At 39.0% G+C, this 25,895-nt stretch overlaps 1 long non-coding RNA gene across 2 annotated transcripts; it reads right to left on the reverse strand.

Moving 5' to 3' along the window:
• Nucleotides 1-12,253: 12,253 nt before the first annotated feature.
• On the reverse strand, nt 12,254-24,502 carry LOC140850857 (uncharacterized). 2 transcript variants are annotated; one of them, XR_012139774.1, is made up of 3 exons: nt 24,306-24,502; nt 21,970-22,045; nt 12,254-12,628 (listed from the first exon to the last, which is right to left on the reverse strand). It is a non-coding gene; the product is annotated as an uncharacterized lncRNA (long non-coding RNA). The 2 variants fall into 2 exon arrangements; XR_012139773.1 differs by lacking the exon at nt 24,306-24,502 and having other exon boundaries at nt 21,970-24,299.
• Nucleotides 24,503-25,895: the final 1,393 nt, after the last annotated feature.

A 25,895-nucleotide genomic window follows, 5' to 3' on the forward strand; every position in this document is an offset into this window, starting at 1 on the left:
AAATGCTCAGATGTCAAACTCTCAAATTTTTTTCTATTTTCAGATTAGTTATCAGTACCTCATACTCAATTTTATTATTTAAGACAGAAAACTCAAAATACAGTGCATACTCTACAACTACTCCATTTAAGCCGGTCAAAATCAATCCAGCTCCTGAGCCGATGGAGGAAGAGGTGGGGGTGAGATGGTTGAGAACATACTTTCTAATTATTGATTATAAATTAAATTTTAATTTTAAATAATTAATTATTAATTATAAATATGTATTAATTATTATATCTAAACTAATTTTTACACGTAGATTAAATCAAAAATTTACCAATCCTATCCTAATCTATTTTACCATGTTCGGCTCTCGCACCTCATACTCTCCATGTACTTGTCCGACGATGAGTTGGGAGTCACTGTGAATGCTCAAATGCCGAACTCCCAAATCTTTTTCTATTTCCAGACTAGTTATCAGTACCTCATACTCGATTTTATTATTTGAGGCAGGAAACTTAAAATGTAGTGCATACTCTACAACTACTCCATTTAAGTTGATCAAAATCAATCCAGCTCCTGAGCCCTCAGTATTAAAGGAACCATCCATATGAAGAATCCAACATTCTTTGAGTGTCGAAATTGTCAATCCATCGCTCTGCTCCTCGTTCGAGATGGTGCATTTCAAAATAAAATCAGCTAATGCCTGGGCTTTAATTGATGGTCTCAAAAGATATTTTATGTCGAATTCTCCTAACTTGACGGCCCATTTAGCTAACCATCCTGAAGTGTCAAACTGGTAAAGCACGCATCTGACCAGTTGGTCGGTGACAATAGCAATCGTATGTATCTGGAAGTATGGACGTAACTTCTCGAAAGATATCATGAGAGCGTAAACCATCCTCTCCAGCTTTATGTATCTTGACTCGGCATCATAAAGAACTTGGCTGACATATTAGATCGGCTTTTGCACCTTGACTTCCTATTGAACGAGGACTGAGCTAATCACCGAAGGTGAGACCGCAAGGTATAGGTATAATACTTCTCCAAGCTCTGATTTACTTAGGAGGGTTGGTGAGCCAAGGTACCTTTTCAGTTTATCAAATGTGACCTGACACACATCTAACCATTGGAAGTTTATTGCTTGTTTGAGAGCTTTGAAGAAGGAAAGATTTTTTTCAACGGACCTTAAGAGAAATCTACTGAGGGCTGCAATCCTCTTAATCAGGCACTATACCTTTTTGATCATCTTTGGGGGTTTCATCTTTTGGAAAGCTTGGATCTTCTCAAGATTTGCTTCAATCTTCCGTTGTGACACCATAAAGCTCAGAAATTTATCGAAGGTGACGCTAAACATGCATTTGCTGGGATTGAGCTTCATTTGAAAGCATCGTATTGTGGTGAACGTCTCCTCAAGGTCGGTGATATAGTGCTCGCTAACTTTACTTTTAACGAACATATCATCCACGTATACCTCCATATTTCTGCTGATCTACTCTTTGAAGATTTTATTGATTAGTCATTGATAAGTTGCACCTGCATTCTTTAAACCAAATGGCATAATTTTGTAGCAAAAAAGATCTTGATCAGTGACAAAAGAGGTCTTCTCCTCATCTTCAGGAGCCATTCGAATCTAGTTATATCTGGAGAAAGCATCCATGATAGATAGGAGCTGATGCCCCGAGGTTGCATCCACCAGTTGGTCAATCTAAGGTAGAGGGTAGCTATCTTTGGGACACGCTTTATTGAAGTCAGTATAATCGATGCATGCACGTCACTTCCCATTAGCCTTCTTGACCCATACGCCATTGGCTAACCACTTCGGATAGTAGACTTCTCGAACGAACCCCACCTTTAGAAGCTTATCAACCTCTTTTTGTATGTTTTTTTATCGCTTGGGGGCGAAGCTGCACTTCTTATGTCTGATCGGGCGGTGCTTCATATCTATATTTAGCCGATGTACTATGATTTTTGGGTCGATGCTTGGCATATTAGAAGCTGACCAGGCGAACACATCTGCATTAGTTTGAAGAAAAGAGATGAGATATCGACGATCCTCTTCACATAAATTCAAACAGATCTTAACAACTTTGCTTGGGTCTTCATCAATCGGTATTGGGATAAGGTCTTCCACTGGCTGACCTCTCTATTCCGTTAGCTCATCCCACACATCAAGCTCATGCATCGACTGTTCTCCCAATATTTCTTTACATAAAGTTGCCACGTAACATTCCCTTGCTAACTACTGATTTTCTCGAAGCTCGCCGATTCTATAAGGAGTAGAAAATTTTACAGTCAAATAGTAGGTTGGCACTATGGCTCAGAGAATATTCAATCCAGGCTAATCTAAAATGATATTATATACCGACGGTCTTTTTACTACAACGTAGTTTACTTTAACAATAGCTTATTTTGGAACTCGTCCAGCTATCACAGTAAGGAGATGGTTCCTTCTATGAGGACTAAACTATTCGACAATTCAATTAGAGGTGAGTTTCTCTTCACCAACCGCTTGGAATTTAAGGCCATTCGAACAAATGCATCATAAAACAAAATATCTATTGAACTTACATTATCAATCAAGACCCAGTGTGCATCATAATTTGAAATATTTAGGGACAAAACTATAGGGTCACCATGTGGGCATTTTATTTTTTTCAAGTGATTTCATCACTGACTTTTCTCTTCTTTAGCTCTTTTTCTTCAGTTCGGCTTAGTCTAGAGGTGTCGTGGTCGAGCTACCCCCCAGAGATGGTATGGATCTCATCCGCTATTGGTTGATTTTTATGGAGATTTTCTTGTCATGAAAGATCATCCCGCGGGTTCTCCTAGATTCACCGTTCATCAATATAGCACCGAAGACATCTTTGTTGGATAAGTGCTTCTATCTCTTCTTTGAGCTACCAACATTCCTCCATATTGTGCTCATGATCTCGATGGTACCTGCAATATTTTCTCGGATTCCTTGCTCACAATGGAGTAGACATCCTTGGTCAGGGGAGCTCTTCTTGGCATTCTATCTCCATTAGTATCTGGGCTCAAGAGGTGTTCAATGGAGTGAAATAGTGAAATTTCTATGGAGGGATTCTAGATCGATATTGCCTCGCGAGAGATCTAGCTCGATTTCCCCAAGGTGGAGTCCGAGAGTGACAAAGCCTTTGCTTGACGCATCGATATTGCACTCATCGATAATCTTTTTTCTTACTTTGTTCAGTGTTCGGCTGCGATCTGCTACCTAGGTTCTCCCCTTGTTGGTCATAGACTTTCTCTGCTTGAGCATACCTCTCCACCCGCTCCAACATTTTGACAAAGTCTTTCGGATATTTTTTGTTGAGCAAGAAGAATCTTTTTTCTTACTTTGTTTAGTGTTCGGCTGCGATCTGCTACCTAGGTTCTCCCCTTGTTGGTCTTAGACTTCCTCTGCTTGAGCATACCTCTCCACCCGCTCCAACATTTTGACAAAGTACTTCGGATATTTTTTGTTGAGCAAGAAGAGGTCATTTTAGAGAAGTTCGGCCTTTAGTAAGGTCATTGCTACGGATTGGTCCAAGTTCCGCACTTCCAAGGTCATAGTATTGAAGCAGTTGATATAGTCTCGGAGTGGCTCATTCTCCCATTATTTTATACTGACGAGAAAATCTGAGTTGCGACGCTACCAGCGACTGCTGACGAAGTGTGCGATGAACATTCGACTAAGCTGGTAAAAAGAGTCTACGGTATTTGGTTGCAGGCTTGAATACCATTGGCAGATAACCTTCCTCAAGGTCGAAGGAAAAACTCGATAGAGGGGTGCATCAGTTACTCTTTGCAGGAGCATGAGAGATTTAAAATTTTCTAAGTGGTCCACTGGATTGGTAGTTCCATCGTATGGTTCCAACTATGGTGTTTTGAATCGGGGCGGTAACGATTCGTTCATAATCTTTTGGATGAATGGAGGATCTTTGTTAAAATATGGATCGACATCTTGCCGCTATGGTGTTTGTAGCACGTCAATCCACTACTGCATCTCCTAAAGTCTCCTTTCCAGATCGTCTTCTCAAGTTGGACAGTGACAAGGAGAAAAATAACCCTTCTCGAGATCGGAGTGGACGATCGCCTATACCTCTATCGAACCGGGCTATCAGGTCGGCTAAGACGATTGGCACCCATCCTTGAGCTACAGGGAGGTTGGTCAGTTGACCTTCCTCTAATCGGTTGCAAAATTTCTAAAACGGGATGAGGCTCGATGTTTTGCTATATTCCCCTTACCACAGCTGAAAGAGCTTACACTTGTTAGACAAGGTTGTTGTACTGGTCTTGGGAGACCACTGATACTGCTGGTGGGGAATTTTCTTGAATCGGTGGTGGTAGCGCATTCTTCGATGGGATGTTGTTGGCTCGCATGCCATCAGAACGGTGAGACACATTCGATGAACCTCTTCATATCCTCATGGTGATCTTCGGTGAACTCTCTCTTCTCAAAATAGGACCTCGAAGCTAGTTGGGGCCTTTCCTCTAGCACCAAATATTACTCCTGATCTTCGCTCTTGAGGTCGTACAGCTGAGGTGAAGGTAACGAGGTATTATTGCCACTAGAGCTTCGTCCGAGAACCTACAAAAAATTCTCACTCGGGTGTTCTCCAGTGAAGACCCTCCGATGCTAAAGTTAAGAGATGGAGAACAATGAGAATAAGAGAATAGGAGTAGAGAACTTACTTTGAGGGTCTCTGTGCCCCTTTGTTTATAAGGAAGGAGTTGAAGTCGTATACGTCTCAGAGTCTCAATTGCCTTCTAGATTTTACAAGTAGATTGGTTTGAAGAGAGTTCTTTTCTTTTAGAAAAGATTTGAATGTGAAAGAGTTTTTCTCCATTTGAACTTTCCTGATTTGGCAGAGAAATGGGTTCTGTCAATGTTAAAAGACCATATCTTGACCATGGGCGATCTCAAATAATTCATCCAGAGCCAAAGTGAGGTCCTCCGTATGAGCCGAAGATCGAGGACAGTCTCTACTTCTAGCTCAATATGATATGTCTAGCAACTTTTAGGTCTTTGGTAGATACGTGATCCGATCAGGTTCATCTTTCATAGTTCGGATGGTGTCGAGGATGCATCTGATCAAGGCCAAGATGGAGATCCACAATAGCCACCATCTCCCTCTAGATTGCCTGCACCATCCTTTGACCCCCCTTTTGAGATAACCCACCCCACCAATCTTGATCGTGCCCTCTACCTCGCCCCTCTTATCCTCATCTTCGACCACTTCTACATCCCTTGCCGCCACCGCCTCACCAGCAATCCCATCATATTTTTTTTCTTCTTTCTCACACGTAATGGGCGAAAACTCTATCAACACAGTTGTCACTCTTTTAATACATTATATATATATATATATATATATATATATTGGGATAAGTTAATTGACCTCCGACTCAAGTCAACCGACCCCCGACGTCGACTCAACAACAGCCGACCGACTGAACATACAACCCCGACTCTACATCGGCTAACTGAACAAATCACACCGACTCTCGATCGGTTGACCGACATACAGTCGGCTACTATCAACCAACAATAGACGATTTGAACAACTTTCGACCTAAGACCGTTAGCATACCAGAATTACTTACCGATAGTCACTTGGATATTCTACCGATATATCAATATTACCGACATATAGTCGGCCAATCTGCTCAACATACTGTAACCATTGTGAACGGTTATTGACTATGTATTATGGCAATTAGTGAGAATTAACGATCCACTAACTCCACAATTATGGCTCGATAATTTAGCACCATAAAAAGTGAAACCACGTGCTTGACGGTTACATCAAAATCATCTATAAAAAGAGAGTAAGTGAACAGTACCGGTAAGATACTTCTGAGCCAGAGCTCTGCTACTCTAGACATTTTACTGTTCATCAACTCTCTCTCTGACTTAAGCATTGAAGGATCCCTACCGGACACAACTTTGATCTGTGAGGATGCTGTTTTGCAGGTGCTCATCACTGATGACAGGCGATAAGGGAGTTGGTCGCAACAGATTGGCGCGCCAGAAAGGAGAAAAACTATAATTAATTATGTCGAAAATTAGAGCTCAACATTTAACCAGATTGGTGAGACACTCTTCTCGCTGGGAAGATACTCCTCCCCCATCTTCAGTAGTAAAGCCCAGTTCCTCGCATCTTGTGGTTACTACAGACGTCTAGATCGTTGCACTTGTGCAGCAGATGAATATTTTGATGGAGATGGTCAAAAGTTTTCAACAACAATAAACTCAGTAGCAGCAGCAGCCGTCAATGGAGCAATCGATGGCACAGTCGATGCCATCCAGGTACAGCCACCGTCCTCCATGGCGATCACTTTCTTTCTCTCCGGAGCGACCATCTCGATGCTCCTATCGAGATGGACAACCGCATTCTCAGCACTCTCACCATGCCACCCATCATTCACGGTGTTTCCCCTCTCTTTCTCATCTACATAGTGTTAGGAAAGGAAAACGGCCGCAGACACCTTCTGCTTCTCCTTCAAGCTCGTCGAGAGGTTCTACCTCTAAAGTTTTCCAGCAACGGCAGTTAGACGACTATGAATGCAAATTTTAAAAAATCGACCATCTACTTGTCCGACTTCAGATGGAAGGTCGAAAGTCCTCTGGTGAGTATGACTTCCATACTGTCCAACCTCTCTCTCAGCACATCTTAGACGAGTCGATCCTGTCTCGGTTCAAGATGCCACAAGTGGAAGCATATGATGGCTCCACCGACCCAATCAACCACCTAGAGAGCTATAAAACTCTTATGATGATCCAAGGGACAACCGACATCCTCTTATACATTGGCTTCCCGACAACTCTTCGAAAAGTTACTTGGACCTGATATTCCGGGCTTCAGTCAGAAAGTATTGACTCTTTCGAGCAGCTCAAGCATTTTTTCATAGCCCACTTCAGTACTAACCGAAGGCCGTCACGAACATCCGATAGTCTCTTCTCGATCAAACAAGGAGAGGCTGAGATATTAAGAAACTTTGTGGCCCGTTTCAACATGGTCACGCTTGAGGTCAGGGATCTTAATGAAGACATGACTATATCGATCATGAAAAGGAGTCTGTGAAGATCCAAATTTGTATACTCTTTAGACAAAACTCTTTTTTGGACTTATGCTGAACTTCTTGAACGTGTGTATAAGTACATCCATGCAGACGAGGCTGCTTCTGACCAACGCCAGACAGAAGGTAAGGGTCAGAAGAAAAAATAGAAAAAAAATGGAGCTCCGATCGAATCAAGTCGGCCACCTCTCAATAAGTGAGCTTCACCCCGACAATAAAATCTGAACCAAATTACGACAGGTATGACTCCTATACTCCTCTCTTTGCTCTCCGAGCGTAGATTCTCATGGAGATTGAAGGAGCAGAATACCTATGGCACCCCCCATCGATGAAAATGCCATCGAGGAACCGTGATCGAAGGAAATACTATCGGTTCCATCATGATCACGATCACGATACCGAACAATCATCCAGCTCAGGGATGAGATAGAGGCCCTAATCCGATGAGGCTGCCTCAAAAAATTCTGAAGGGATCAACCAACTTAACCTCCTGCTAATCGACAACCTCAGTCACAACCTGAGGAGATTATCAATAATCGACCGACTGCAGGAGCCATTAATATGATCTCTGGATGACCAAACTGGGGAGGGGATAACTTTTGAAAAAAAGCCGACAAAAAAGCGATAATTTGATGATGTAATAACTTTTTCGAAAGAAGATGTTCGGAGAATTCAAACTCTCCATGACGATGCTGTCATTGTCTCGATAATAATTAGCTAATAAAAGCTCGACAGATGTTTTATTCTACTCGACTTTCTTCCGAATATGACTACTCGATGAATTCAATATACTACATCGCCCACATCTGTCAATAAAATACTGAATTTCAGAATCACTAAGTTCGGCTAACTATTAAGTGATGGACGGTCAATTCTATCAACATCAATATTTCGATTTTCACTGTAAAATCCGACATATAGAATATATTTCGACTTTCATTGTAAAAGCTAGAAGATCAACTTTATCTCGGCACCGACTATATTTCGACTTTCATTATAAAAGCCAGAAAATAAACTTTATCTCGGTACAGGCTATATTTCGGCTTTCACTGTAAAAGCCAGAGAATCGATTTTATCTCGGTACAGAATATATTTTGACTTTCACTGTAAAAGAAAAACTATCGACTATGTCTCGGTGTGGAACATACCTCAATTTTTCACTATAAAAATTGACTTCAACTATACTTTGACTTTCACTGTAAAAGCCATAATACCGACTATGCCTCGATACCAAATATATTTCGGCTTTCCACTGTAAAAGCCAATTATGCCGACTTAGTCTTAACTAAGCAGAATCCTATGCTAATACGACCAAGATCGGATTAGAATCATACCGACTCGACTACGGTCGGTCAAAGGATATTCAGCTTGCCATCGATTATCAAATAACCTGACGTACTAATTTGACTAAGATCGGATAGAGGATATTCAGCTTATTACCGTTTATCCTAATACTTAAAGTATGTCAAACGAATATGTGACTAACTGATGATCCTACAATTACTATCGAACATTCGGTTCACTGATTGAGGTTCGATAATTAAACGATTACTCTATAACATTGCAGACATACAAAAGAAAGAGTTTGGACTTAGAAAAAAATTCTTTTCATTCATTGCAAAAAAGAAGATTACAAAATTAGACCGAAGTCCGATTACAAAATAGTTTGATTACAAAAAAAAAGCAAAAAATTACACCGATCACCAGTTGTCATCTCCATCTCTTTGCTTTGGTGTAGCATCGATGATTTGAACAACTTCTAGTATTGTCGGTACTATTTGCAGTCGATGCGACTTCTTCAACAACTCCACCTTCGGGAGCAAGAGGAATGATGCTGCTTAACTCAAGATCCGAATACAACTTTCCGACCGCCTCACCTGGCCAACCACATCAACAGCCTGACCCCTCTCGTACGGAAACAAAGAAAGGCTTCAGATTTTTCATCCACTGTCATTAGCATCCTTGGCTGCATGGCTAAGACAAGGATATAAAGTATATAATGGTAGCTCATTCACCCACTGCAAGTAAGACAGGAGTGAAATGTATCTAAAATCCAGTAATAATCTTCGACCGTCCCGCCTTCAATGGATGGTACCTCAGGGAGCACTGTTCGAGCCGACAGTACCAAAACTAGCTCAAGAACTGACGCCGTTGGTAAGTCGGATTCCACCGGCATAAATGAAGTAGCTGTCCGATCCTTCTTCGGTTGGGAAGGTCCAGCTTTGGATGCTCCCCTCTTTTTGGCAGTATGCTGATAAATATTGACGTCCGATACTCTTGCCCTCGGCTGCATAGCTACAAGCAATACAAAGGCACTACCATGCCCTTCAATTGGAGAAAGTCTTCCTGATCGTCGACCTTCATCCGACTATTTTCGTTGGGGTCGATCCTCGGATCATCCCAGCACGAAGGGAAGCCTCAAGAAAGACAAAAGACTTAACCTGAAAGCAAAAACAAAAAGGCGAAAGAGGGTCTTTTGACGCTGGGATGATTTTCCGACAGAATTTCTACAGTAGAGATGAAGACAAAATACAAAAGACTTGGTTGAAAGCGATCCTATATATATAGGATCTCTCAACGGCCAAGATGAAAGCAATCAAATCGAAGTCTCATCAGATGACGATACGTGGCAACATCCAGACTAATCATAAATCGGAAGGTTCGATGCACCTACTTCTGATTATGCTACCTCACCATCATCCGCGTGAATAACTCCGGCTCAATGTCGTTCTGACATGTGGATGAAATCTACTTATCAGAATCGTATCATCTGATGCTAAATCATCTTTCTGAAACAACATTCGATATGAACATCTGATACAATTGTCCCATCAACATGACAGTTTAATGATAGTTATGTACCCATCAAAACGATAAAACAGCCGATGCTCATATCCTGAAGAAACTAGCAGCCGAATCGGAGTTCAATATGACACAAAATGACTCCCTTTGTCCAACGTGACAAACCACGTAGTGGCACATACGTCGGATCACCTTGGACTTGAGAGTGGGAGGCAACTGTTAGGATAAATCAATCGACCCTCGACTCAAGTCAACCGATCCTCGACGTTGACTCAACAACAACCGACCGACCAAATATACAACTCTGACTTTATATCGATTGACTGAACAAATCACACCGACTCTCGATTAGTTGACCGACATACAGTCGACTATTATCGACCAACAACAGATGATTTGAACAACCTCTGACCTAAGACCGTTGGCATACCAAAATTACTTATCGATGGTTACTCAGACATTCTACCGACATATAATTGACCAATCTGCTCAACATACTGTAACCGTTGTGAATGGTTATCGACTACGTGTTATGACAATTAGTGAAAATTAACGACCCACTAACTCCATAATTATGGTCCGATAATTTAGTACCATAAAAAATAAAACTACATGCTCGACGATTACATCAGAATTATCTATAAAAGGAGAATAAATGAACAGCACCAGTAAGATATTTCTAAACCAGAGATCTGCTACTCGACATTCTACTGTTCATCAATTTTTTCTCTAACTTAAGCATTGGAGGATCCCGTTGTGTCTGGTCTGTGAGGATGCTGTTTTGCAAATGCTCATCACCGACGACAGACAATAAAAAAATTGACCGCAACAATATATATATATATATATATATATATATATATATATATATATATATATATATATATATATATATATATATATATATATATATATATATATATAAAGCTTCCTTGGACTTCTTTTGCCCGTATTATTCTTCTTATTCTATTTTGTACCATTTTACCTTTCTACTTACCTTTTCCTGATTCGGTCTCATATACACGTTACTTTCACTAGCTGTTTTGTATTTCGTACCCAGACGCCCTTATAATTCTACTAAAGATTTGGCCTCTTAATTACCCACCTAAAAAAGAACAAGGCATTCTCACCCCTTCAGGCAGGAACTCCGATCTCGTCCGCTAGAGGAACTTCCAAGGGACGGCGGATTGATCCAGCCTCTGGAGAAGAAACCCGTTTTCTTACGGACCCGAAGCTCATCTCTTCGTAGAAGTAAGAGCTCTACTTGTTCTTTGGAGTTCTTTGTTCATTCTTGGTGCTCCTTGCAATCTTTGTTGAGTTCTCGCAATAAGATTTAGCTTTACAATTTTTTTACCTTCTTCCTGACTTAAGGGTTTAAAGAAGAAATTAGGCATTTGATGCTAGATGTGCTGTGAAATGTACGAACATCGTAATGCTGCTGGACATGATAATAGTTGATTCGTAGACGAGCCAGGCTCCTCTCTCTTCTGGAGATTTATCAGCGTTCTCAGATAAATGTTTCGAACATTTCTATCTTTATCTATGCCGATTTTAAATCAGCGACCTTGATGGCTTTTGGACCCATACAAGTATTTCTAGAATTGTTTGCTTTTTCCTGATTCGTATTCCGGATTTTTTGCAGACGGTGGATGACCTGTTTAACTTGCAAGAATTTGTACATAAAGGAACATAACTAAAATCCTGGTTTCACATAAATGAAGAAATTTCACCTCACAGAAAATCCTGCCTTCCAGAAAAGCAAGTAGAAATTTGAAAAACTAGCTACAAACAAATAAAGAACGGAGGATGGTCAAAAAAAGTAGTAAAAAATAGATAAATAAAACTGAATACCGACCCTGAATATGGATTCAAGCAACCACTAATTCCACAGTATTTCTGATAAAAAGCTGCTGGACTTTGCATCTAATCGTCTAAATAGTTAGAAGTTTGACATTGGGTGGTGGATTATTCATTGTACCAGAGATAATTCATTACCATAGTTTTTCTTTGATAGGAAAGATGAAACTATAGTATATCCATAAAAAAAGGTATACAGAGTCCAGTCACACAACCTAACAAAGCTGGGCACGCTGCCGTGTAAACAAATGAACCAGCCCAGAAAAACTGACAGCCCAACTGTATGTATCAAAGTAAAATATACAGAAAGAAGAGAGGAACGCCCAACATAGGATACAAGAACAGCTTAACCCAAGAAGGGCGTAATAGAGAGAACAAATTCTAATCATATCAATATAGTAGGCAATCAAAGGACCTCATACCCATATTGCACATTTACAAAAAAAAAAAAAAAAAAAGATTAACCCAAAACCTCTAATTTGTGTACCAATACAATATTAATTGTAAGACATAAAGAAAAAAAAAAGCATAAATAAAAGAATAAACCTTGATATATCAACAGCTGACCCAAACCCGAAGTATAGATACAAGCATCTATCATAATCCATTTTGTGCTGGTTTATTTGAGGACTACAAGCTCAGTTTGTTTCACCCCTGCATTCCCTTTCATATTGTCATTTAAACTTTGCATCACTTATATGACAGTGTATTTTATCAAAAAAATAAAAATAAAAAAAGTCCATCTCAAAACCCCCTCTCACCCTCTCTCTCTATACCTTAGATGGAGATTGGAGGAAAAATGTGTGATAAATGCGACAAGTGTGGAGAGATATTCAACTCACTGAACCAGAAAGCAGATCATAAACCATCCATCTGCCGTGGAATGCAGGTGCAAAAGACCAAGCTGGAAGAGAAGAAACACAAAAAGCAAAGACAAATGCAAACATCAAACCCCAGGAATCTGAAGAAAGAACTAAAGAAAAAAAACGAAGTTGGAAGAGAAAAAAGATAAGCAGACTAAAGGAGCCGGGATAAAAGGGAAGAAAAAAGCCAACAAATAACTAAGGTATTATCTTAAAATTTGGTTTATTTAATTGTGTTGTCATGGAGTACAATTTGATAAAAAAAAAAAAAGCCTCAGTCCCAACTAAACTAAGTACAAAAAACATACTGCATTATATTGGATGCATTATATTGTCCTAAACTTATGCATTATTTGTTATCTTTGATTGTGTTGTCACTTAGTACAATTTGATCTATTTTTTTTTTAAAAAAAACCTAGATCCCAACTAATTAAGTATGAGAAACATACTGCATTATATTGCCCTAAACTTAGCAGAAACTAATTTTGGTAGGAAAGCTTATATTTTCACTATGATGGATCCTTAACATCAAGGTTCGCTATAACGGTACCAAAGCGCGAACCGATCGATCGACGGTACAGTTTGATACAAGCAAATATCATTCTATACTGGGCTCAAACGGACACATAAAGGGCAGAGAGAGAACAAGACAGGAAAAGAGAGAGGAGAGAATGAAAGAAAGGACGGGCCTCCAAAAGCCACCGAGGGCAGCCAAGCTCGTTGCACCATCGCCGAGCTTGATGAAAGTCTGAGGACAGAGGGAGGAGGAAAGGAGAGGAAGAGGAGGCCTCCTAAGGACTCATGAGGCCACCATGCCGCCGATGAAAGCCGAAGTAAAGGCAACCCTCCTCCCAATCAAAATAGGAGCTTTGGCCCATGTTTCTTATTTTTTTTGGATCTTTCTTTTTTTTTCTAGATTTTCAATTGAAGTCAAAAATCCCCTCCTCCCAAAAGAGAAAAATAGTGAAGCTGGCAACACTTCCTGACTTCACTCAATGAATTCAAAAAAATACAAGATAGGGGCTTCAATTGGGAGGAGGGTGGAGCCCCTCCGACCTTCATTGGCCTCGCTGGTGGCCTCTAGTGGCTTCCTCTTTCTCTCCCTCTCCTTCCCTCCCTCCACCCTCCTCCCACTTCTACCGAGCTCAACTCTCCTCCAACAGCCCTCTCCTTTCCTCCCCACTTCTTTCTCTTTCTCCTTCTCCCTCCCCCCCTCATCGCCGAATTCTCAATTCACATGCCGAAACCAGATGGTTGGGGGTGATTTGGCAAACGATGCTTAACATTCTTCAAAGTTATTATAAAAGAATTTTTATAAAAATAGAAACTCAAATCACTAGCAAAAGACAATTTACATAAAGATATATTCCTTTAATCATTCTTTCCAAAGTCAAGTAGAATACTCTATTATCCCTCTAGTTAAGTTTAAAGAACGCCATCTTTAGAAACAATAGCTCACTATAGATCAAAGATTCGTTCCTGATAAAATTATAACATCCATTCCTAATAAAATTATAACCACCATTTTCAATAATCCAGCCTCAGAGCATAGACAGAATGACAAGTTCAACATAACACTACATACAATAGGGATCACAAGGTCCAAGGTTCAAGGATTTTGTATTTGGAGTATGCTAAGTACCACCCATGGGTGACCCCTATAATTAAAGATTTTCATCAGTTACTGGAACACCATAGTAGTTTAAGTCTATGAAGTCTACAAAGTCTGCATCTCCCACTTCTTAGCAGTAGTTAAGTCCAATCGACACAACGAGCTTATCTAGTCAACAATTAACCTTTCTACTAATGTGGCAGAAGGGAATCAATTTTATGTAACAAATGGCCACCATTGATGATATTCTAGGGCTTGTCACTAAAAGGGGCATCTCTTACCCTATTGCACTTCTCAGCAAGATCATTCAAAGCCACCATCAATGGGAAGGTTCATATGACTCCTCAAGCACCTCCAGAAGATACATGGTCATGGTGCACTGAAAGCTAGGATGGGCTGTGCTGGGCAAAAGATATTGAAACAGCATGATAAATAAAGAAAAGCCCAAACATGACTATAGGATGCCAAACTCGGACCTTCATCTGGAAATAAAAAAAATTATATAATCAAATATGATTATTTACAACAAAAAGGTCATTAATGGTCCCAAGAGATTACTTGAGAACTTAATTTGAACACTACATACCAGTTGGCACCTTTTCATTATCCAGTTCTAGAATAGTAAGGCAGATTAGTTTGGTTTGGTCCCTTCTTTGGTTCCCCTTCCATAAAATTGTGAACAACTTCAATTTTGATTTCTTTTTTTCTTTTTAATCATGATACATAGGTTTCAAATCATTTTATTAAAATTGCTTATCTAATAGTCTTGTCAAAAATTTATATACAAGCAAATCTAATGCTTGCATTATCGACTAGTGCATCTCAAATGTTCGCTTTATAGGATTGCATATTTCTTCCATGCTGCACTTACAAATGTGTCTTCATTAGCTTGCTTTGTAGAATGTTGCCTTGTCCATATTTTTATCACGCCACATTTACAAATTACCTTTCCTTTCATTGACATCATTCTAGGTTACTAAACAATTCAATCTATTGTTGATTATTCTTGATCTTTTGGGATATATTTTCTGTGTGTGTTGGCAATGTATGATACGAATTTGATAATTTGGCACATTTTAAATTTTCATCATCAGTTTCAGTTTATTTACTAGGTTAATCCCTGACCTAGCCTATGTTTAGGGTTCTATCAGGTTTAGCATAAAAGGTTGGCTGAAGAATACATTCAATTATAGAGCTTATTTTCAGGTACTAATGCCAAAAAAAGAACATTGGAAAATAATGTATTTAAGACATTTTCAGAAGGGAAAATGCATTTTTTATACCATCTACTTTTAGGCTACTAGCAATCGAGCCATAGCAATTTAATCAACAATCTTGACAAATCACACGAAATCAAAAATCAAATGAACAAAGCTCAATGTCCTTTAGTGCATGTTACTTTTAAATTTGTGGATATGACATTTTAAGGATTAAAATAATATTCTTCCTAGTAAATAAAAAAAAGTCTAGATTTCGGATTTACTCCCGCATTCTTCATCAACCCTCCCTCTAAGCCCTCCGTGACCCCTTCACCTTTCTCTTGGCTCTGACCGCAACATGACCACTCTGCCCTCTCCTCCAACTTTACCTACTCCGCAACCCCTCCCCTTCTCCGCTATCTTTGCTCATTTCGTCCTCCAAGGTCTGCAGAACCAGTATCGGTGACCGGATCGGCCGGCCGACGGTACGGTTCGGCACGCCTCCATTCTATTCCGAACCAAGACGAACCGACAAAGGAAAACGGAGCCGAACCGGAGAAGAAAAAGAGAGAAAGAGAGAGAAATAGAGAGAGAGAGGGAGGAAGAAAGAAAAAAAGGGAGGGGGGTCCGCCGGAGGGGCCGTCGGAGGGCCTCCGGCGGGCCGTCGTGGCCCGTAGGCGGCGTTTACGGCCCCTGCGGCTCCGCAGCGTGAAACAGGGGCGATCCGCCCCTGTTTCAGTATTTTTTTTTTAAAAAAATATTTTTTAAAATAAAGCCGGCAAACCCCATGCTGACTTCATTTAAAAAAATATTTTTAAAAAAAAAAAAAAATGGGGGTGGATCGCCCTTGTTTCACGCCACAGAGCCGCGGAAGGTGTTTACGCCACCCGACGGCCACGACGGCTCGCCAGAGGCCCTCCAACGATCCCTCTGGCAGACCTCCCTCTCTCTTTTTCTTCCTCTCTTTTCCTCGTTTTCTCTCTTTTCTTCCCTGGCACCAGCATGTGCCGTTTTCCATGTCGGAACCATCTCGGTTCCCCTTCGGGACGGTTTGACACTCCTCGTACCGGACCGAATAGCATTCCTTGCCGTTCTCAACCGGCTCCGCATGCTCCTCCCTTAGCCGAATCCTGTTCCTCCTCCAACCACTCATCAACCTCCTACATCACCTCCTTGCTGCAGGCCTTCTTTGGCACAGCTTTGATGTTACCGAGGTGAATCGCGTTGATGATCAAGCTGAGGGCAAGGGAACAGGAAAGCTCAACATCAGTGAGGTCGGAGATGCGATAGACAGGGGAGTTCGAGTGATGATCGAGGCAATGAAAGTCAAAGAAGAGGTGCCGCTTGACCAAGTGCCAATGGCCCAAGTAGCAGAGGGCACCATCAGGGGGTTGGGTGGCCTCAAGGTTGTGGGCAAGGAGATAGCTTTGAATGATAGCATAGGTAAACTTCTGGGGAGGTCTTTGACTGATCTTGGGAATAGGACAACTGGAGGCAGCAATGATGGCAAAGAAGAGTAGTGGGGTGAGAGAAGGGAAGGCGTGGAAGAGGGATAGAGGGCAATGCGGGTGACGGCAAATGCAAGGGTGGGCTTGAGGAGGGAGTGGTGGGCCACTTGGGATTGGGTGATGGTAAGGGTTTTGGTGGTGAGCATGAGGGGCAACATGGCTTCAGCTGCTTTCGAGGCTTGCTCTAGCCGAATATGTCAGTCCGACTCTCAACTGAGGAAAAAACCAGCACATTATAGACTAATAAAAAATGGAGGTAGTACTGTTGAAAAAAAAGGAGATAGATGGTAGAAAGGAGAAAGAGGATGGTAGAGAGCAACTTTAATCTATAAGATGCAACATTTTACTCCTTAAAATGCCATGTCTGCAAATTTAAAAATACGTGACACTAAAGGCAAATGAGCACCATCTATCAAATTTTCTAATTTTGCATGATTTGCCAAGATTGCTGACTAAATTGCCATGTGCCAAAATTCACAGACTTGATTGCTTATAGTCTAAAAGTTGATGGTACAAAGAAATGCAATTTACCCCTTTTAGAAAATAATTGTTCCAAAAATGAGAAAAAAGAATTTTTGCATCATCAACTTTTGGGGTACTAGCAATTGAGTCAGTAAAGTTAGAGGTGTAACAATTTTGTCCAGAATGTGGGAAATCACGCAAAATCAAGACTTCTCAACACATCTAGCCTTTAGGGTCAGGTGACTTATAAATTCGCTGACATGGTATCTAATACATTATAACACCACCATCTGGAAAGAGAAAAAACTATAACTAATTTTTTTAGTCCTCTTTTAACTTAAATACTTTTAATGAAAACTATTATTAAATAAATAGTGTCATAATGAATTAAACAATCATCACATAGCACCATGAGTGCCGCCCAGGCTGATGGCTTGTATTGGAGGTCAAGCTCTAGCAAAAGAGCGCACCTGAAGTCCCCATTGCTATTGCTGAGCAGCAGAACCTGCCCTTGACCTTCAAGCTCTCCTTTTAGAACCTCATTCTTTATCTCATTATCGTCCTCACATCACAACCCTAAAGCCATAACCCCAACCCTGCCTCTCTTTCTCCTCACTTTTTTCACTCGAGCACTATTCAAAGCTCTCCCCCCTCCTTCTGTAGTACCTAAAAGCGAAACCCTAGAAAAAAAAAGGAGGTGATTCTCTCTCGCCATTCATGACCCTCTTCTCAAAAGATTTCACCGTACTCCCTTCTTCACGTGTTCTTCTCTATGTTTTCCATTTCATTCATTTGTGGATTTTGTTGGTCTTTTTTTTGTGGAGAATGGATGGATTCCAAAGGTTTGGCTCTAATCAAGTCTAAAAAATTGAATCTTTTGACCTTTTTCCAACAAAACCTCACCGACCATGTCCACCAACCCGAGGAGGTGCTTCAGGTGAAAACCTGCCAACACGATGAAGAGGACGAAATTTTTGCTCTTGGTGAGCTCCAGTGGGGTCTAAGTAGACGAAGGTGGCATTTGAGAGCTTGTCTCCAACGAGGATGGTGGTTGTCATGGCTAGGTAGTGGCGGAGGCAGAAAGCCCCCTAATTGAGTAGTAACAAGAGCAGAAGGGCAAAAGGGATGAGAGAAGGCGAGGGATGCAAGCGAAAGAGACAGGGCGGAGGGAGGCAAGAGAGGAGCAGCAACAGTGGTGGAGATCCATCTGATCAGGTGGTAATGTAAGTAGAGAGGCGCAGGAGATGAGAGGTGGGGGATGCATGCGGAGGAGATGGGGTGAAGGGAGGCAGAGGTAGCGACAAAGATGGTAGAGAGAGAGGTAGGACGGGGGAGGGCATCTGAAGAGGGGAGGGCAGCCATTACGAGGATAGGTTTCAGGTGGAGCGGAGGAGGGGGAGCAGAGGGATCTTATGGTGGTGATTTTGTGGGGCTGGATTATTGAATGGTGGAGAAGATGGGTTATATGTGAGTGGGAGGGATGGTTGCCACTATTTTATTGAGTGAATGATAGGTAGACATGGAAAAATCAACGGATGAGGTCTTTAAGCTGAGGTTATAAATACTTAAAATTATTTAGTTACTATAACCAAATTTTCCCCTTCTAGATGGCATTGGATGCCATGTTAACAAATTTACATGTCACATGCGGTCACATGACACTAAAAGGCAAACTGCATTGAGCTCCATCTATTTGATTTCCTGATTTTGCATGACTTCTTGACATTGTTGACTAAAATGCCACTCTCCAAACTTCACTAACTCGATTGCCTGTACTCCAAAAGTTGATAGCACATACATTTAACCTGTTACAGAGATGTCAGCATTCTACTTCAACTGAAAGATTCAGTGTCATAATTTTCTCATAAATGGAGGCATCCATTTTAGTTATGAGTCTATTATTTCAGGCCCTAACAAAGTCGCTAATATTCCATAACAAAATCTTGACTGCCGACAATCATCTCATTGCAATTGAGCATGGCTTAAAACTATGTTTCTGTGATAAAGAAGATGAAACAACAGATCACCTCTCTTTATCAATTGTTTTTATGCTTAGCTAATTTGGCATTAAGTCACAAAAGTCCTGTACTTTAAAACCCTCCCCACTGCACAGGAACTTTGGACAACTTAGAGAACAACAATTTGTATTGATTTATGAAGGGATGGGATTGCTTAGGATCTATTCGTGTCTTTTGTTGGAAAGGGACAACAGCCTGTTCTATTTCCAAGGTGAATCGCCACGACTCCTAATTCAACATACTCTTCCTTCTAACTGACTGAATTAGTTCTCTTCTTCTCCCACTCTACACAAGCTTTCGCCTCCTCTTGCCGATTTCAACCCCACCTATTCTGTAAACTACACTCTCTAATCATCCTCTTTTACTCTCTGTCTTTTTCTCCACTCTTTTAATAAACAGGGCGTAGCACCCATAACTCTTTTTTTTTTTTAAAGCAAAAAGGGTATGTCAGAACTAGTTTTGGAGCCCTAGATACAGAAAGGGAGGTCAGGATGATGCTAGTAAATCAGGATGAGTATTAGGTTATGTATAAATGATATCCTTCTCCTTTGTGTTTGGCTTAAATGTTTTTTTCACATATGTTCTTAGTTTTTTATGGTTTTCAATTTCTTTGCAATGACTTTTGTTTTGACCTTCTCTAGTGCTTGGTTAAATGTATCTATGTAACAGGTATTGAAGGCATAACAACGAGTAGAGAATTGTGAGATAACAAGACACCAGTTTACGATTTTTTTTCTTTCCAATGTCTGTTATGGATGTTACAGGGCATCCTTGCCCTAACCTTTTATATTTTTCTTATTGAGACAAGTAGATCAATTGCAAATATTTTCTTTGTTGGATATGGTTTACCTTTGAACTCAACTACAATAGTTCAATTGTATTAAAGGTTTTAACCCCTCAAACTTGGCCCAGCACTACCACGCCGAGCCTAGTGACCGTAAGTAAAATAGGTGTCTGTTAGGTTCTAATGATAACTATGATGCATAAACAATATAACAGTTCATAATATTTAAACTGAACCAAATCATTAATTGCATGTAGCATAAGACTGGAGGGTTTCATTCAAAAGAAAAAACTTTTCCCCAAAATTAAAATGTTATTTTAGTTAGAAGTTTAAAAAGTGGAAAAATTAATAAAACCAACAAATGGAGATGAAGCTTTTACCTAAGACTTTAGTAGGGCACTTAGTGGAGTCATACAAAGGCAATGCTATGTATTAGAAGAATTAATAAAACCAGCAAATGGTGATGATGCTTCCACCAAGGACTCCTAGTAAGGCATCAGCTAAGTGATACTAAGGCTTCCTCAATTCATTTTAGGAAGTAATAATTAGAAAAACAAAGAAATCAGCCATTCATGCAAACATAACTAACAAATGAGAGTTTAAAGGATGTTTTGGAAGTCACATTCTAATTGCATAATAAGGATGGCATTATCGGGGTGTGAAATTTCTAACATAAGGACTTCTGGCACATCTAGTTCAGAAGAATTGTACTTTGCGAATCACCACTTACACTAGGACCACTCATGGAAAAGTATAGCTATTCAACAAATTACGAAGCAAACATTCTCTGCGGTTAACAATTCCTAACAATTCACAAAACAAACAACTAGTAACAAAGATATAAGGTGGTCTCCTAAAAAAAGTAAAATAGATGGATTACAACCCAATTTACTTCAAACTTCCTCTCTCTTGGAACTTGTATATGCAAGTCCAAGTTCTTGTGCCCTCCACATGCCTTTAAAGGCTTAACTCCACTTTTTCATAATCATTCAAGTTCTCCCACAATAAATTCCAAAAAAATTCAAAATCAAAATCAAAAACATAATATCTTTTATTCTATAATTAATTATTATGTGCTTATTATATTCATCACCACTGATATAGATAATATAGAACGTAAAAGGGGACCAAAAATTACGATGGGCTCTGAAACCATATCGAAATTTTGGGTGAAAGAATATGCACGAGTAACTCCAGGCCAAGGGAAAATACTCAAACCTAACAAAGAAGAAAGTACGAGATTATGATTGGAAAATGTTCAAGTTTTCTAAACAAGGGTGAAAGATGAGATGAGAAAATTATCAAATTGTCAAAAATATGCTAACATTGCCCCTCAACTTATATAAGCACACAACAATCCTACATGATCTCTTTTATCGAAAAAGACAAAAGGTAGGCCAGACTAAATTGAGCAACCTAGATATAATTTCCTTTAATGTCTTATTTTCTTTCTCCTTTCCTATATTTCTATTTTTGTTTCAAGGCATGTCTTCTCCTTTCATCTCCTTCTCACTTCTTTCCTAAATTTTGGGCACCCATGGAACAAGTCAACTCCCCATTTCACATAACTCCTAAGGATCTTCGCTCAGAACTAGTGGCTCAAAACTAGTGGATCCCTCAGTATTTACCACCTAAGCCAATGCCAATTCTAGTATGTTATGAACTATATACATTGATTACAGCTATCTGAGAGCTAATATTAGCTGTTGGAACAAAATTTTAATATTAGAAATTTATAAATAATAAGGGAGCATATCCTTTATGGAGAAAAGACTAGAAAAAATAAAAAGAAAACCGACCTTTCCATGATAGAGAAGAATACCACATGATCTGCATGAACTTCCTTACATGATAACTGCTCAGTGCCTTCTTCATCTTGTATTTTCACAATGAATGGCAATGAAAACAAAGAAAAAAGAAAAGAAAAGCATATCAGAGATGCATAATTAAAATAGGGGAACAAAAAGACATGATTTGCAAAGAATTATGAATTAGCAATCACATAATGTATCTTCATTGGGAATATTTGAAGCTCTCGAAGTAAATCAAACATAAAGCTACACAAGGGATCCCAGCTTCCCAAATTTCAATCAGAATATTTCCAACAAAACACACTTTAGATTTCTCATTAGAATTCAAACAAAACAAACATGTCATGCATTCTCTCACAACCATCGAGGAAAAAAAAAAAAGAAAAATCAGCAGAACAGCGACCAAATAATGCATCAAGTGATTCATTGGTGATACTCGATGCTGGCATACAAAAAATAAAAATATAGCTAAAAAGGACAGCTAGATCCCCAAATTCCAAGGAAGAAGTTTTTCCAATAAAACTCTGAGATTCTTTGCCAGTATTCAAGCATAACAAAATTTTCATTCATTTATTCCATCAAACAGAAAATCATTTACGATAGCAAAAGCATCGCATCAAGCAGATCATGCTTCTCAAGGAAACACTAATCGGGCTTTCATAATGCAGGATCTAAAGAAAAGGACAGGCATAAAATTTCCTTGATTTGTTAACTAGGGCGCTGCATCCCGGACCTCTGGCCATTTAACATGGAGTAATTACCATGTCCATGTGCCAAAAATTTGGATTTGGGATGTGTTAACTAAAGTCTAGATTTAAAAAGATTTAAAAGTCATTGTCATGTAATTAATTTTTCCATTGTATTACATCTCATATTTGTTTCTTGGTTTAGAATTATCTCTCTTCCTCCGCTACAGAAATACTGAGATATTTCTTTTAGAAGTTTTAAAATTCTTTCTTTCTTGCCAAATCAGATTTTCTCTAAAGGTCCATCGATGTCTAGCATGTTTCAACTCTCTAAGAAATATATAACTAGAGTTATTATATAAATATTTTAACTTTTTTAGAAAAGGTAACCTGATTAGGATTACTTTTGGAGTTGAAAGCATAACTAGATCTTTTTTCTTTTTTTTTTTTTTTGGAGGAACTCAGAGATTGAGAAATTAAGCCGCTTTATATTATTTAAGGATTAAAGGATTAAAGAAATATTGTAAAGCTGTAAAGGAAAATGTTTATTATAAAAGAAGTAAAAATAACAGGAAAGAGAGGGAAAAAAAAATCAGAAAATCCTTTCTCTCCATATCTAAAGGAGCAGAAAAAAGAAATCATAAAACATTATGAATCACAAGGAAAACAATAATAACCAATCACGTCGATGAGGAAACAATTTTCAAATATAGGTTATGTCATTCAAAAAGAGGAATGCTTGGTACGTAGAGGAGGATGGAGATCTAAAATATCTCTTGAATCTTACACATTAAGAACTATGAAAGAGAAAAAAGAATTTTTTAACGAAAAATTATGCAGTAAAACAGATAATAGTGAACTAGAAGTTAAACAAAACATTTTTTTTTATATTCAAAAGCCAATGAAACAAATAACATAATCCAAAAATCTGTTTTTTTTTAATTTGGAACGGATTGTGAGGAAGGAAAAAAAACTTAAAAAAAAAATTGAACCTTCCACCTCTAAGGACTTGAAAGAAAACGGTAGATCTTTTTTTTTTTAACCAAAAATTTATGCATTAAATAAAATAAAATTGAATCAAAAAAGCGCACAAACAGAGAGATTAAAGGATTAGGGGAAAAAAGAGATCTGAATAAAACGTTTGACAATTCCAAGATCGGGTCACTGAACAATGAAGGAAACATACATCACTCCTACAAAAGGTACGAAATCTGGAGGAAAAAATTAACAGAGAAACAAGTTGAGAAAGACAAACAGAGATCTGAGAAGAAGCCTATTATATCTGAAGATCTGAAGCGTTGGATGGAGGGGGGGGAGAAAAGGAAGGGGAGGGGGGGGGGGGAGAGGGGGAGAAAGAGATCTTTACACTGAGAACTGTGAAACCAAAAGAAAGAGAATAGAGATATAGATAGCAAGAAAACATCCAAAATTTTTCCTCAAGTCTCCATGATCTTGCAGGCTGTGAGGAAGGGAGAAAAAAATCTCATTTTTACAACATATCATGACTCAGAAATTAAAGAGATCCGAAAGAACACAAAATTTACCAAGATCTGAAGCAGAAGATTGACAAAAAAAAAAAAAAAAATCTTTTACGTAAAGCATATAACAGAAGATGATGGGGCAAAAAAAAAAACATACACTGAAATTTGATCTCCATCTCTCCTTCATCTACCGTCTTCCCATCCAAGCTACCATCTTATGCGTGGATTTTTTTTTTTTATTCATCAGAGAAGAAGAAAAATCGAAAATAGGAAGGGAAGAGAAAAGAAGTGCAGGGAAGAAAGCGGCGGGTTGGGTCGGCCTTGGGGAAGGTTTCGGGAAGCAGGGGCGGAGGTGGGGGCTTCCACGTAGGCACGTTGTCCGACACGTATCTATTATCTTTACTTCATTATGAAATAATTTTTCATCCAGGGTCTTTGTCACGGCCCCCATTGCGCCCGTTTCCACAGGTTGGTGGGCCTGCGTTTAGAGAGCTCCAAGGGTTGCTTCGTGGGTCGAACGGTTCGTCTAATTAGTCGAGGCCAGGTTGAATCAGGTCAAATCAGAACTGCCAGAGATGAAGCCTGCCTCTGCTTATACACGAAACACGTAAGTTAATAAATTGTGTGTCGACAGATGGATGGATAAATGGTAGACGCCAATACGGTGTCTCTCGCCAGTTCGGCTCGTTTGATATTGCGAATCACCATTCGTGAATTAAGTGCCCGACGGATGCGGCGGAGGTTGATTTAAAAAAAATTAAATTATTTGGATGGTTCTTTTATATTTGATGATGACATTATTGGTTGCTAGCATATAATCCATGCTGTGCTGCGGGTTTTAACTGAAAAGGTGAAGAAATTTTTGAACGTACGCTCGTTTCTCAAGGATGAAGATTTTTCACTTGAATTGGACAATAAAGTAAAAAATAATTATTAGCTTCTAATTCGATTAAAAATATCCTGTGATAGATAATAAATAGAAATAATTAGAATCATGAGTAAATAATCAAGTAGAGGTTACATCGCCGTTTGTCTCCTGAAAAGGCCAAATCGATTGGAGTAGGGATGTAGCTGACGTCAGCAGCAATAACTCAATCGATCAAAATGGATCCTAACGAGGATTCTCTTATGTATAAAATAGAGAGAATAAATATGTATTGAGAGAGAGAAGATTATGTATCTTGAAAGCCCTTTTTGATCTTTATTTATAGGTGCCGATGGTAGTGCCGTGGTAGTGCCGTGAGAAGAAAAAAATATAGCCAGACAAGGCACTTCTTAAAGATAAACTCTTGAAAATTCTATTCTCGGGATATAATACCCAATACAAAGATAATTAGCATAGTGATCAGATAATGTTCGAATCTATTAATTTTACAAATACTAAAAAATAATCATCATCATAATAAATTTCAACATAAAATAAATTATAAATATAATAATTTAGTTTGTAATTTAATTTGAGCAAACTAAAATATTTAAAGCAATAGTTTAGATCAAAACAAATTGAAACAGTAAAATTATTTAAAAATTAATAATTTATGATATTTATAATGTAGTAGGTATGATGAACTATAGAGCATAATCTTTGGATCTTAGTATATAATATTTTATTTCAAATCATTCAATCTCCATCAGAATATATGATTACAGTTTTTTTTAATTGTTTCAATATGGTTGATAATAATAATAATATTTTTTATGTTATTAATATTATTAAGTCCAAAAATTAAGGATACTATAATGTAGG

Source organism: Elaeis guineensis, chromosome 3, assembly GCF_000442705.2.
Source record: "Elaeis guineensis isolate ETL-2024a chromosome 3, EG11, whole genome shotgun sequence".
In the NCBI taxonomy this organism is placed as follows: domain Eukaryota; kingdom Viridiplantae; phylum Streptophyta; class Magnoliopsida; order Arecales; family Arecaceae; genus Elaeis; species Elaeis guineensis.